Source organism: Hyla sarda, unplaced genomic scaffold (genome assembly GCF_029499605.1).
Source record: "Hyla sarda isolate aHylSar1 unplaced genomic scaffold, aHylSar1.hap1 scaffold_3503, whole genome shotgun sequence".
Lineage (NCBI taxonomy): Eukaryota > Metazoa > Chordata > Amphibia > Anura > Hylidae > Hyla > Hyla sarda.
In genome coordinates, this window is record NW_026610266.1 from 1 (window position 1) to 12,131 (window position 12,131).

The window sequence follows — 12,131 nt, forward strand, 5'->3', positions numbered from 1 at the left end:
TTGTCTTTGCCTTTGCAATACCACAGAAGCAATGCATGGTCAATGTACAGCAATGACACACCTGTGTGAACAGCCAGGAGACCCCCCCCATGTTATGTTACATAGTTACATAGTTAGTACGGTCGAAAAAAGACATATGTCCATCAAGTTCAACCAGGGAATTAAGGGGTAGGGGTGTGGCGCGATATTGGGGAAGGGATGAGATTTTATATTTCTTCATAAGCATTAATCTTATTTTGTCAATTAGGAACATTCAGCACCCACCCGCTATCAAGGCAGCTGCCTATCATGTCATGCCCTACCTGCACAGGTGTGCTGGCTACTCAAATGATCCAATTAAGGAGGCCATTTAGTCAGCAGCAGCAGAAGTCCTGTGCCTGGACGCTCCAACAGCGGCCAGACACAAGCAGAAGCAGAAGCAGAAGCAGCAGAAGCAGCAGCAGCACCACCTTTTGTTTTTTGGCTGCAGCAGCAGCAGCAAGGCCCACAGGGCTGGCTAGCTGGCTAGCCAGCAAGCAGGTAGCAATGAAAGTAGGAATCTTTCTTTTTAACCCTGTAAGGGGGTGGTGCACTGTACCCGAAGATACTGCCATATCGGGTCAATGCATAGGGCGACGGAAGCAAGCTTCGAAATCGGCCCCCGTTCTCAAAAATCCATTTAATATATGGTCCCCAGATAGGGGACGTATCAGATATTAAACTGATAAGAACAGATACTACACTTGATCTTAGCCAAAAGGCCGAGAAGCGATAACCGTGAAAGGGGCGGGCCCAACAAGGTCCCCTTCATGGGCACTATCACTGCTTGCTGTCAGGGAGGCTGCCAGACAATTTTCCATGCACACTCTGGGCTGGGGGGCAGTCAACCACCAGTACACACAGCAGAACCTAAACCCATACCATTATTGCTAAGCAGCAAGACAGGGGCCCATTGCACTCCCACGGGGCCTTTTTAAATGCAATCCATAACCCGGATTTGCCAGGAACCCTTCTTACTCCTCCTACTTGCATGTGACACTGGGCTTAGGATCTGCATAGGAAACACACACACAAGCACACACCTACCTTTGTTGCCTGCAGATGCCTCCTTGGCTGTCCCCAAACGGTATCAAACCAACACCCACGGGAAGCTGTAAGCATAGAGGACATGCCTGCACCCCATTGGACTTACCTGTGTGGGTTAAATCCGGGTTATTTGACAACCTATGGCGGTGATGGTTCTGCTCAGGCAGAGCAGTGCTGATGCTCCTCATAAAGCTGTCGCTGCTGTGAAGGTTCTAGGTGACATCACAAATCCCTATGGTTACATACACAACAAAGCTGGGTTGTTGTTGTTTACACTCTGCAAGGCCTGTGGAAGTGAGTGACATCATAGCACTGTAGTTCTGAGGGTTCTAGATGGATGCAACAATCTCCTGTTGCTTCTATGAAGGCCATAATAGACGACATCACCAAACAGCTCCATAGTCACATACACAGCAAAGGAGAGATGTTGTTTACACCTAGTGATGTCAGTGGTATTGAGTGACATCACAGCACAGTGCTAAGGCTCCTGGGCCTGGACACAGCAGCGGCTGCAATATCTCAACGGAGAATACGTTTATATATATGTGTGTGTGTGCGCGTATATATATATATATATATATATATATATATATATATATTTCTCCGCCGAAATCACTTTTAAACCCATTTCCACCTTTTTTTCCCTTCTCTTCCTCTTACTTTTTTTTCACGTTTTTTTACGTTTTTCTCCTTTTCGCCTCTTTTCTGGGCGTATTATTCTTCTTTTTCTTCTTTTTTTTCGTCTAATGCATACCCCATCAGTGCAGCAATGCTTATTCAATACCGCCAGCAGATGGAGACACTGGGGGATAATTTTCTAAGGATTTATACTGATTTTTCCTGTCTGAATTTGTCGCACAGAAAGTTGCAGGCCAAATATGTGTGACATTTCTGCGACTTTAGCTTCTAGAGCATTTTTACAACATTATACATAGGTGCTGAATACATAAAAAGCGACTGTTCAGCGACAGACAAGTCGCATCGGCTGAAAGTAGGCCAGAATGTCAGTCCATGTTGGAGCAGGTTTAGATACAGTCTAAAGTATAGATCTCAAAGTCTGTGCACAGAATTTAGCAAGGGCCTCGCACCTTCTGATGCATCAGGTAGGTGCACAATAGCATAGCCTAACCCTCTGTACTTTGGTCTATATTGATGCGGGACATAGACAGCCAGCTGATGACCAATCCATTAGTGCAATGGATGGCTGGAAGCATTTGTCTTTGCCTTTGCAATACCACAGAAGCAATGCATGGTCAATGTACAGCAATGACACACCTGTGTGAACAGCCAGGAGACCCCCCCCATGTTATGTTACATAGTTACATAGTTAGTACGGTCGAAAAAAGACATATGTCCATCAAGTTCAACCAGGGAATTAAGGGGTAGGGGTGTGGCGCGATATTGGGGAAGGGATGAGATTTTATATTTCTTCATAAGCATTAATCTTATTTTGTCAATTAGGAACATTCAGCACCCACCCGCTATCAAGGCAGCTGCCTATCATGTCATGCCCTACCTGCACAGGTGTGCTGGCTACTCAAATGATCCAATTAAGGAGGCCATTTAGTCAGCAGCAGCAGAAGTCCTGTGCCTGGACGCTCCAACAGCGGCCAGACACAAGCAGAAGCAGAAGCAGCAGAAGCAGCAGCAGCACCACCTTTTGTTTTTTGGCTGCAGCAGCAGCAGCAAGGCCCACAGGGCTGGCTAGCTGGCTAGCCAGCAAGCAGGTAGCAATGAAAGTAGGAATCTTTCTTTTTAACCCTGTAAGGGGGTGGTGCACTGTACCCGAAGATACTGCCATATCGGGTCAATGCATAGGGCGACGGAAGCAAGCTTCGAAATCGGCCCCCGTTCTCAAAAATCCATTTAATATATGGTCCCCAGATAGGGGACGTATCAGATATTAAACTGATAAGAACAGATACTACACTTGATCTTAGCCAAAAGGCCGAGAAGCGATAACCGTGAAAGGGGCGGGCCCAACAAGGTCCCCTTCATGGGCACTATCACTGCTTGCTGTCAGGGAGGCTGCCAGACAATTTTCCATGCACACTCTGGGCTGGGGGGCAGTCAACCACCAGTACACACAGCAGAACCTAAACCCATACCATTATTGCTAAGCAGCAAGACAGGGGCCCATTGCACTCCCACGGGGCCTTTTTAAATGCAATCCATAACCCGGATTTGCCAGGAACCCTTCTTACTCCTCCTACTTGCATGTGACACTGGGCTTAGGATCTGCATAGGAAACACACACACAAGCACACACCTACCTTTGTTGCCTGCAGATGCCTCCTTGGCTGTCCCCAAACGGTATCAAACCAACACCCACGGGAAGCTGTAAGCATAGAGGACATGCCTGCACCCCATTGGACTTACCTGTGTGGGTTAAATCCGGGTTATTTGACAACCTATGGCGGTGATGGTTCTGCTCAGGCAGAGCAGTGCTGATGCTCCTCATAAAGCTGTCGCTGCTGTGAAGGTTCTAGGTGACATCACAAATCCCTATGGTTACATACACAACAAAGCTGGGTTGTTGTTGTTTACACTCTGCAAGGCCTGTGGAAGTGAGTGACATCATAGCACTGTAGTTCTGAGGGTTCTAGATGGATGCAACAATCTCCTGTTGCTTCTATGAAGGCCATAATAGACGACATCACCAAACAGCTCCATAGTCACATACACAGCAAAGGAGAGATGTTGTTTACACCTAGTGATGTCAGTGGTATTGAGTGACATCACAGCACAGTGCTAAGGCTCCTGGGCCTGGACACAGCAGCGGCTGCAATATCTCAACGGAGAATACGTTTATATATATGTGTGTGTGTGCGCGTATATATATATATATATATATATATATATATATATATATTTCTCCGCCGAAATCACTTTTAAACCCATTTCCACCTTTTTTTCCCTTCTCTTCCTCTTACTTTTTTTTCACGTTTTTTTACGTTTTTCTCCTTTTCGCCTCTTTTCTGGGCGTATTATTCTTCTTTTTCTTCTTTTTTTTCGTCTAATGCATACCCCATCAGTGCAGCAATGCTTATTCAATACCGCCAGCAGATGGAGACACTGGGGGATAATTTTCTAAGGATTTATACTGATTTTTCCTGTCTGAATTTGTCGCACAGAAAGTTGCAGGCCAAATATGTGTGACATTTCTGCGACTTTAGCTTCTAGAGCATTTTTACAACATTATACATAGGTGCTGAATACATAAAAAGCGACTGTTCAGCGGCAGACAAGTCGCATCGGCTGAAAGTAGGCCAGAATGTCAGTCCATGTTGGAGCAGGTTTAGATACAGTCTAAAGTATAGATCTCAAAGTCTGTGCACAGAATTTAGCAAGGGCCTTGCACCTTCTGATGCATCAGGTAGGTGCACAATAGCATAGCCTAACCCTCTGTACTTTGGTCTATATTGATGCGGGACATAGACAGCCAGCTGATGACCAATCCATTAGTGCAATGGATGGCTGGAAGCATTTGTCTTTGCCTTTGCAATACCACAGAAGCAATGCATGGTCAATGTACAGCAATGACACACCTGTGTGAACAGCCAGGAGACCCCCCCCATGTTATGTTACATAGTTACATAGTTAGTACGGTCGAAAAAAGACATATGTCCATCAAGTTCAACCAGGGAATTAAGGGGTAGGGGTGTGGCGCGATATTGGGGAAGGGATGAGATTTTATATTTCTTCATAAGCATTAATCTTATTTTGTCAATTAGGAACATTCAGCACCCACCCGCTATCAAGGCAGCTGCCTATCATGTCATGCCCTACCTGCACAGGTGTGCTGGCTACTCAAATGATCCAATTAAGGAGGCCATTTAGTCAGCAGCAGCAGAAGTCCTGTGCCTGGACGCTCCAACAGCGGCCAGACACAAGCAGAAGCAGAAGCAGCAGAAGCAGCAGCAGCACCACCTTTTGTTTTTTGGCTGCAGCAGCAGCAGCAAGGCCCACAGGGCTGGCTAGCTGGCTAGCCAGCAAGCAGGTAGCAATGAAAGTAGGAATCTTTCTTTTTAACCCTGTAAGGGGGTGGTGCACTGTACCCGAAGATACTGCCATATCGGGTCAATGCATAGGGCGACGGAAGCAAGCTTCGAAATCGGCCCCCGTTCTCAAAAATCCATTTAATATATGGTCCCCAGATAGGGGACGTATCAGATATTAAACTGATAAGAACAGATACTACACTTGATCTTAGCCAAAAGGCCGAGAAGCGATAACCGTGAAAGGGGCGGGCCCAACAAGGTCCCCTTCATGGGCACTATCACTGCTTGCTGTCAGGGAGGCTGCCAGACAATTTTCCATGCACACTCTGGGCTGGGGGGCAGTCAACCACCAGTACACACAGCAGAACCTAAACCCATACCATTATTGCTAAGCAGCAAGACAGGGGCCCATTGCACTCCCACGGGGCCTTTTTAAATGCAATCCATAACCCGGATTTGCCAGGAACCCTTCTTACTCCTCCTACTTGCATGTGACACTGGGCTTAGGATCTGCATAGGAAACACACACACAAGCACACACCTACCTTTGTTGCCTGCAGATGCCTCCTTGGCTGTCCCCAAACGGTATCAAACCAACACCCACGGGAAGCTGTAAGCATAGAGGACATGCCTGCACCCCATTGGACTTACCTGTGTGGGTTAAATCCGGGTTATTTGACAACCTATGGCGGTGATGGTTCTGCTCAGGCAGAGCAGTGCTGATGCTCCTCATAAAGCTGTCGCTGCTGTGAAGGTTCTAGGTGACATCACAAATCCCTATGGTTACATACACAACAAAGCTGGGTTGTTGTTGTTTACACTCTGCAAGGCCTGTGGAAGTGAGTGACATCATAGCACTGTAGTTCTGAGGGTTCTAGATGGATGCAACAATCTCCTGTTGCTTCTATGAAGGCCATAATAGACGACATCACCAAACAGCTCCATAGTCACATACACAGCAAAGGAGAGATGTTGTTTACACCTAGTGATGTCAGTGGTATTGAGTGACATCACAGCACAGTGCTAAGGCTCCTGGGCCTGGACACAGCAGCGGCTGCAATATCTCAACGGAGAATACGTTTATATATATGTGTGTGTGTGCGCGTATATATATATATATATATATATATATATATATATATATTTCTCCGCCGAAATCACTTTTAAACCCATTTCCACCTTTTTTTCCCTTCTCTTCCTCTTACTTTTTTTTCACGTTTTTTTACGTTTTTCTCCTTTTCGCCTCTTTTCTGGGCGTATTATTCTTCTTTTTCTTCTTTTTTTTCGTCTAATGCATACCCCATCAGTGCAGCAATGCTTATTCAATACCGCCAGCAGATGGAGACACTGGGGGATAATTTTCTAAGGATTTATACTGATTTTTCCTGTCTGAATTTGTCGCACAGAAAGTTGCAGGCCAAATATGTGTGACATTTCTGCGACTTTAGCTTCTAGAGCATTTTTACAACATTATACATAGGTGCTGAATACATAAAAAGCGACTGTTCAGCGGCAGACAAGTCGCATCGGCTGAAAGTAGGCCAGAATGTCAGTCCATGTTGGAGCAGGTTTAGATACAGTCTAAAGTATAGATCTCAAAGTCTGTGCACAGAATTTAGCAAGGGCCTTGCACCTTCTGATGCATCAGGTAGGTGCACAATAGCATAGCCTAACCCTCTGTACTTTGGTCTATATTGATGCGGGACATAGACAGCCAGCTGATGACCAATCCATTAGTGCAATGGATGGCTGGAAGCATTTGTCTTTGCCTTTGCAATACCACAGAAGCAATGCATGGTCAATGTACAGCAATGACACACCTGTGTGAACAGCCAGGAGACCCCCCCCATGTTATGTTACATAGTTACATAGTTAGTACGGTCGAAAAAAGACATATGTCCATCAAGTTCAACCAGGGAATTAAGGGGTAGGGGTGTGGCGCGATATTGGGGAAGGGATGAGATTTTATATTTCTTCATAAGCATTAATCTTATTTTGTCAATTAGGAACATTCAGCACCCACCCGCTATCAAGGCAGCTGCCTATCATGTCATGCCCTACCTGCACAGGTGTGCTGGCTACTCAAATGATCCAATTAAGGAGGCCATTTAGTCAGCAGCAGCAGAAGTCCTGTGCCTGGACGCTCCAACAGCGGCCAGACACAAGCAGAAGCAGAAGCAGCAGAAGCAGCAGCAGCACCACCTTTTGTTTTTTGGCTGCAGCAGCAGCAGCAAGGCCCACAGGGCTGGCTAGCTGGCTAGCCAGCAAGCAGGTAGCAATGAAAGTAGGAATCTTTCTTTTTAACCCTGTAAGGGGGTGGTGCACTGTACCCGAAGATACTGCCATATCGGGTCAATGCATAGGGCGACGGAAGCAAGCTTCGAAATCGGCCCCCGTTCTCAAAAATCCATTTAATATATGGTCCCCAGATAGGGGACGTATCAGATATTAAACTGATAAGAACAGATACTACACTTGATCTTAGCCAAAAGGCCGAGAAGCGATAACCGTGAAAGGGGCGGGCCCAACAAGGTCCCCTTCATGGGCACTATCACTGCTTGCTGTCAGGGAGGCTGCCAGACAATTTTCCATGCACACTCTGGGCTGGGGGGCAGTCAACCACCAGTACACACAGCAGAACCTAAACCCATACCATTATTGCTAAGCAGCAAGACAGGGGCCCATTGCACTCCCACGGGGCCTTTTTAAATGCAATCCATAACCCGGATTTGCCAGGAACCCTTCTTACTCCTCCTACTTGCATGTGACACTGGGCTTAGGATCTGCATAGGAAACACACACACAAGCACACACCTACCTTTGTTGCCTGCAGATGCCTCCTTGGCTGTCCCCAAACGGTATCAAACCAACACCCACGGGAAGCTGTAAGCATAGAGGACATGCCTGCACCCCATTGGACTTACCTGTGTGGGTTAAATCCGGGTTATTTGACAACCTATGGCGGTGATGGTTCTGCTCAGGCAGAGCAGTGCTGATGCTCCTCATAAAGCTGTCGCTGCTGTGAAGGTTCTAGGTGACATCACAAATCCCTATGGTTACATACACAACAAAGCTGGGTTGTTGTTGTTTACACTCTGCAAGGCCTGTGGAAGTGAGTGACATCATAGCACTGTAGTTCTGAGGGTTCTAGATGGATGCAACAATCTCCTGTTGCTTCTATGAAGGCCATAATAGACGACATCACCAAACAGCTCCATAGTCACATACACAGCAAAGGAGAGATGTTGTTTACACCTAGTGATGTCAGTGGTATTGAGTGACATCACAGCACAGTGCTAAGGCTCCTGGGCCTGGACACAGCAGCGGCTGCAATATCTCAACGGAGAATACGTTTATATATATGTGTGTGTGTGCGCGTATATATATATATATATATATATATATATATATATATATATATATTTCTCCGCCGAAATCACTTTTAAACCCATTTCCACCTTTTTTTCCCTTCTCTTCCTCTTACTTTTTTTTCACGTTTTTTTACGTTTTTCTCCTTTTCGCCTCTTTTCTGGGCGTATTATTCTTCTTTTTCTTCTTTTTTTTCGTCTAATGCATACCCCATCAGTGCAGCAATGCTTATTCAATACCGCCAGCAGATGGAGACACTGGGGGATAATTTTCTAAGGATTTATACTGATTTTTCCTGTCTGAATTTGTCGCACAGAAAGTTGCAGGCCAAATATGTGTGACATTTCTGCGACTTTAGCTTCTAGAGCATTTTTACAACATTATACATAGGTGCTGAATACATAAAAAGCGACTGTTCAGCGACAGACAAGTCGCATCGGCTGAAAGTAGGCCAGAATGTCAGTCCATGTTGGAGCAGGTTTAGATACAGTCTAAAGTATAGATCTCAAAGTCTGTGCACAGAATTTAGCAAGGGCCTCGCACCTTCTGATGCATCAGGTAGGTGCACAATAGCATAGCCTAACCCTCTGTACTTTGGTCTATATTGATGCGGGACATAGACAGCCAGCTGATGACCAATCCATTAGTGCAATGGATGGCTGGAAGCATTTGTCTTTGCCTTTGCAATACCACAGAAGCAATGCATGGTCAATGTACAGCAATGACACACCTGTGTGAACAGCCAGGAGACCCCCCCCATGTTATGTTACATAGTTACATAGTTAGTACGGTCGAAAAAAGACATATGTCCATCAAGTTCAACCAGGGAATTAAGGGGTAGGGGTGTGGCGCGATATTGGGGAAGGGATGAGATTTTATATTTCTTCATAAGCATTAATCTTATTTTGTCAATTAGGAACATTCAGCACCCACCCGCTATCAAGGCAGCTGCCTATCATGTCATGCCCTACCTGCACAGGTGTGCTGGCTACTCAAATGATCCAATTAAGGAGGCCATTTAGTCAGCAGCAGCAGAAGTCCTGTGCCTGGACGCTCCAACAGCGGCCAGACACAAGCAGAAGCAGAAGCAGCAGAAGCAGCAGCAGCACCACCTTTTGTTTTTTGGCTGCAGCAGCAGCAGCAAGGCCCACAGGGCTGGCTAGCTGGCTAGCCAGCAAGCAGGTAGCAATGAAAGTAGGAATCTTTCTTTTTAACCCTGTAAGGGGGTGGTGCACTGTACCCGAAGATACTGCCATATCGGGTCAATGCATAGGGCGACGGAAGCAAGCTTCGAAATCGGCCCCCGTTCTCAAAAATCCATTTAATATATGGTCCCCAGATAGGGGACGTATCAGATATTAAACTGATAAGAACAGATACTACACTTGATCTTAGCCAAAAGGCCGAGAAGCGATAACCGTGAAAGGGGCGGGCCCAACAAGGTCCCCTTCATGGGCACTATCACTGCTTGCTGTCAGGGAGGCTGCCAGACAATTTTCCATGCACACTCTGGGCTGGGGGGCAGTCAACCACCAGTACACACAGCAGAACCTAAACCCATACCATTATTGCTAAGCAGCAAGACAGGGGCCCATTGCACTCCCACGGGGCCTTTTTAAATGCAATCCATAACCCGGATTTGCCAGGAACCCTTCTTACTCCTCCTACTTGCATGTGACACTGGGCTTAGGATCTGCATAGGAAACACACACACAAGCACACACCTACCTTTGTTGCCTGCAGATGCCTCCTTGGCTGTCCCCAAACGGTATCAAACCAACACCCACGGGAAGCTGTAAGCATAGAGGACATGCCTGCACCCCATTGGACTTACCTGTGTGGGTTAAATCCGGGTTATTTGACAACCTATGGCGGTGATGGTTCTGCTCAGGCAGAGCAGTGCTGATGCTCCTCATAAAGCTGTCGCTGCTGTGAAGGTTCTAGGTGACATCACAAATCCCTATGGTTACATACACAACAAAGCTGGGTTGTTGTTGTTTACACTCTGCAAGGCCTGTGGAAGTGAGTGACATCATAGCACTGTAGTTCTGAGGGTTCTAGATGGATGCAACAATCTCCTGTTGCTTCTATGAAGGCCATAATAGACGACATCACCAAACAGCTCCATAGTCACATACACAGCAAAGGAGAGATGTTGTTTACACCTAGTGATGTCAGTGGTATTGAGTGACATCACAGCACAGTGCTAAGGCTCCTGGGCCTGGACACAGCAGCGGCTGCAATATCTCAACGGAGAATACGTTTATATATATGTGTGTGTGTGCGCGTATATATATATATATATATATATATATATATATATATATATATATATTTCTCCGCCGAAATCACTTTTAAACCCATTTCCACCTTTTTTTCCCTTCTCTTCCTCTTACTTTTTTTTCACGTTTTTTTACGTTTTTCTCCTTTTCGCCTCTTTTCTGGGCGTATTATTCTTCTTTTTCTTCTTTTTTTTCGTCTAATGCATACCCCATCAGTGCAGCAATGCTTATTCAATACCGCCAGCAGATGGAGACACTGGGGGATAATTTTCTAAGGATTTATACTGATTTTTCCTGTCTGAATTTGTCGCACAGAAAGTTGCAGGCCAAATATGTGTGACATTTCTGCGACTTTAGCTTCTAGAGCATTTTTACAACATTATACATAGGTGCTGAATACATAAAAAGCGACTGTTCAGCGACAGACAAGTCGCATCGGCTGAAAGTAGGCCAGAATGTCAGTCCATGTTGGAGCAGGTTTAGATACAGTCTAAAGTATAGATCTCAAAGTCTGTGCACAGAATTTAGCAAGGGCCTCACACCTTCTGATGCATCAGGTAGGTGCACAATAGCATAGCCTAACCCTCTGTACTTTGGTCTATATTGATGCGGGACATAGACAGCCAGCTGATGACCAATCCATTAGTGCAATGGATGGCTGGAAGCATTTGTCTTTGCCTTTGCAATACCACAGAAGCAATGCATGGTCAATGTACAGCAATGACACACCTGTGTGAACAGCCAGGAGACCCCCCCCATGTTATGTTACATAGTTACATAGTTAGTACGGTCGAAAAAAGACATATGTCCATCAAGTTCAACCAGGGAATTAAGGGGTAGGGGTGTGGCGCGATATTGGGGAAGGGATGAGATTTTATATTTCTTCATAAGCATTAATCTTATTTTGTCAATTAGGAACATTCAGCACCCACCCGCTATCAAGGCAGCTGCCTATCATGTCATGCCCTACCTGCACAGGTGTGCTGGCTACTCAAATGATCCAATTAAGGAGGCCATTTAGTCAGCAGCAGCAGAAGTCCTGTGCCTGGACGCTCCAACAGCGGCCAGACACAAGCAGAAGCAGAAGCAGCAGAAGCAGCAGCAGCACCACCTTTTGTTTTTTGGCTGCAGCAGCAGCAGCAAGGCCCACAGGGCTGGCTAGCTGGCTAGCCAGCAAGCAGGTAGCAATGAAAGTAGGAATCTTTCTTTTTAACCCTGTAAGGGGGTGGTGCACTGTACCCGAAGATACTGCCATATCGGGTCAATGCATAGGGCGACGGAAGCAAGCTTCGAAATCGGCCCCCGTTCTCAAAAATCCATTTAATATATGGTCCCCAGATAGGGGACGTATCAGATATTAAACTGATAAGAACAGATACTACACTTGATCTTAGCCAAAAGGCCGAGAAGCGAT

General features: G+C 46.1%; 6 non-coding genes across 6 annotated transcripts; all 6 read right to left on the reverse strand.

Annotated features, from left to right (window-relative positions):
* Positions 1-561: 561 nt before the first annotated feature.
* On the reverse strand, positions 562-752 carry LOC130331545 (U2 spliceosomal RNA). The gene has a single exon (XR_008874433.1). It is a non-coding gene; the product is annotated as a U2 spliceosomal RNA (small nuclear RNA).
* A 2,082-nt stretch (positions 753-2,834) lies between these two features.
* LOC130331549 (U2 spliceosomal RNA) lies at positions 2,835-3,025 on the reverse strand. Its single transcript, XR_008874436.1, has one exon. It is a non-coding gene; the product is annotated as a U2 spliceosomal RNA (small nuclear RNA).
* Positions 3,026-5,107: 2,082 nt separating this feature from the next.
* Positions 5,108-5,298, reverse strand: LOC130331550 (U2 spliceosomal RNA). Its single transcript, XR_008874437.1, has one exon. It is a non-coding gene; the product is annotated as a U2 spliceosomal RNA (small nuclear RNA).
* A 2,082-nt stretch (positions 5,299-7,380) lies between these two features.
* On the reverse strand, positions 7,381-7,571 carry LOC130331551 (U2 spliceosomal RNA). Its single transcript, XR_008874438.1, has one exon. It is a non-coding gene; the product is annotated as a U2 spliceosomal RNA (small nuclear RNA).
* A 2,088-nt stretch (positions 7,572-9,659) lies between these two features.
* On the reverse strand, positions 9,660-9,850 carry LOC130331552 (U2 spliceosomal RNA). Its single transcript, XR_008874439.1, has one exon. It is a non-coding gene; the product is annotated as a U2 spliceosomal RNA (small nuclear RNA).
* Positions 9,851-11,940: 2,090 nt separating this feature from the next.
* On the reverse strand, positions 11,941-12,131 carry LOC130331546 (U2 spliceosomal RNA). The gene has a single exon (XR_008874434.1). It is a non-coding gene; the product is annotated as a U2 spliceosomal RNA (small nuclear RNA).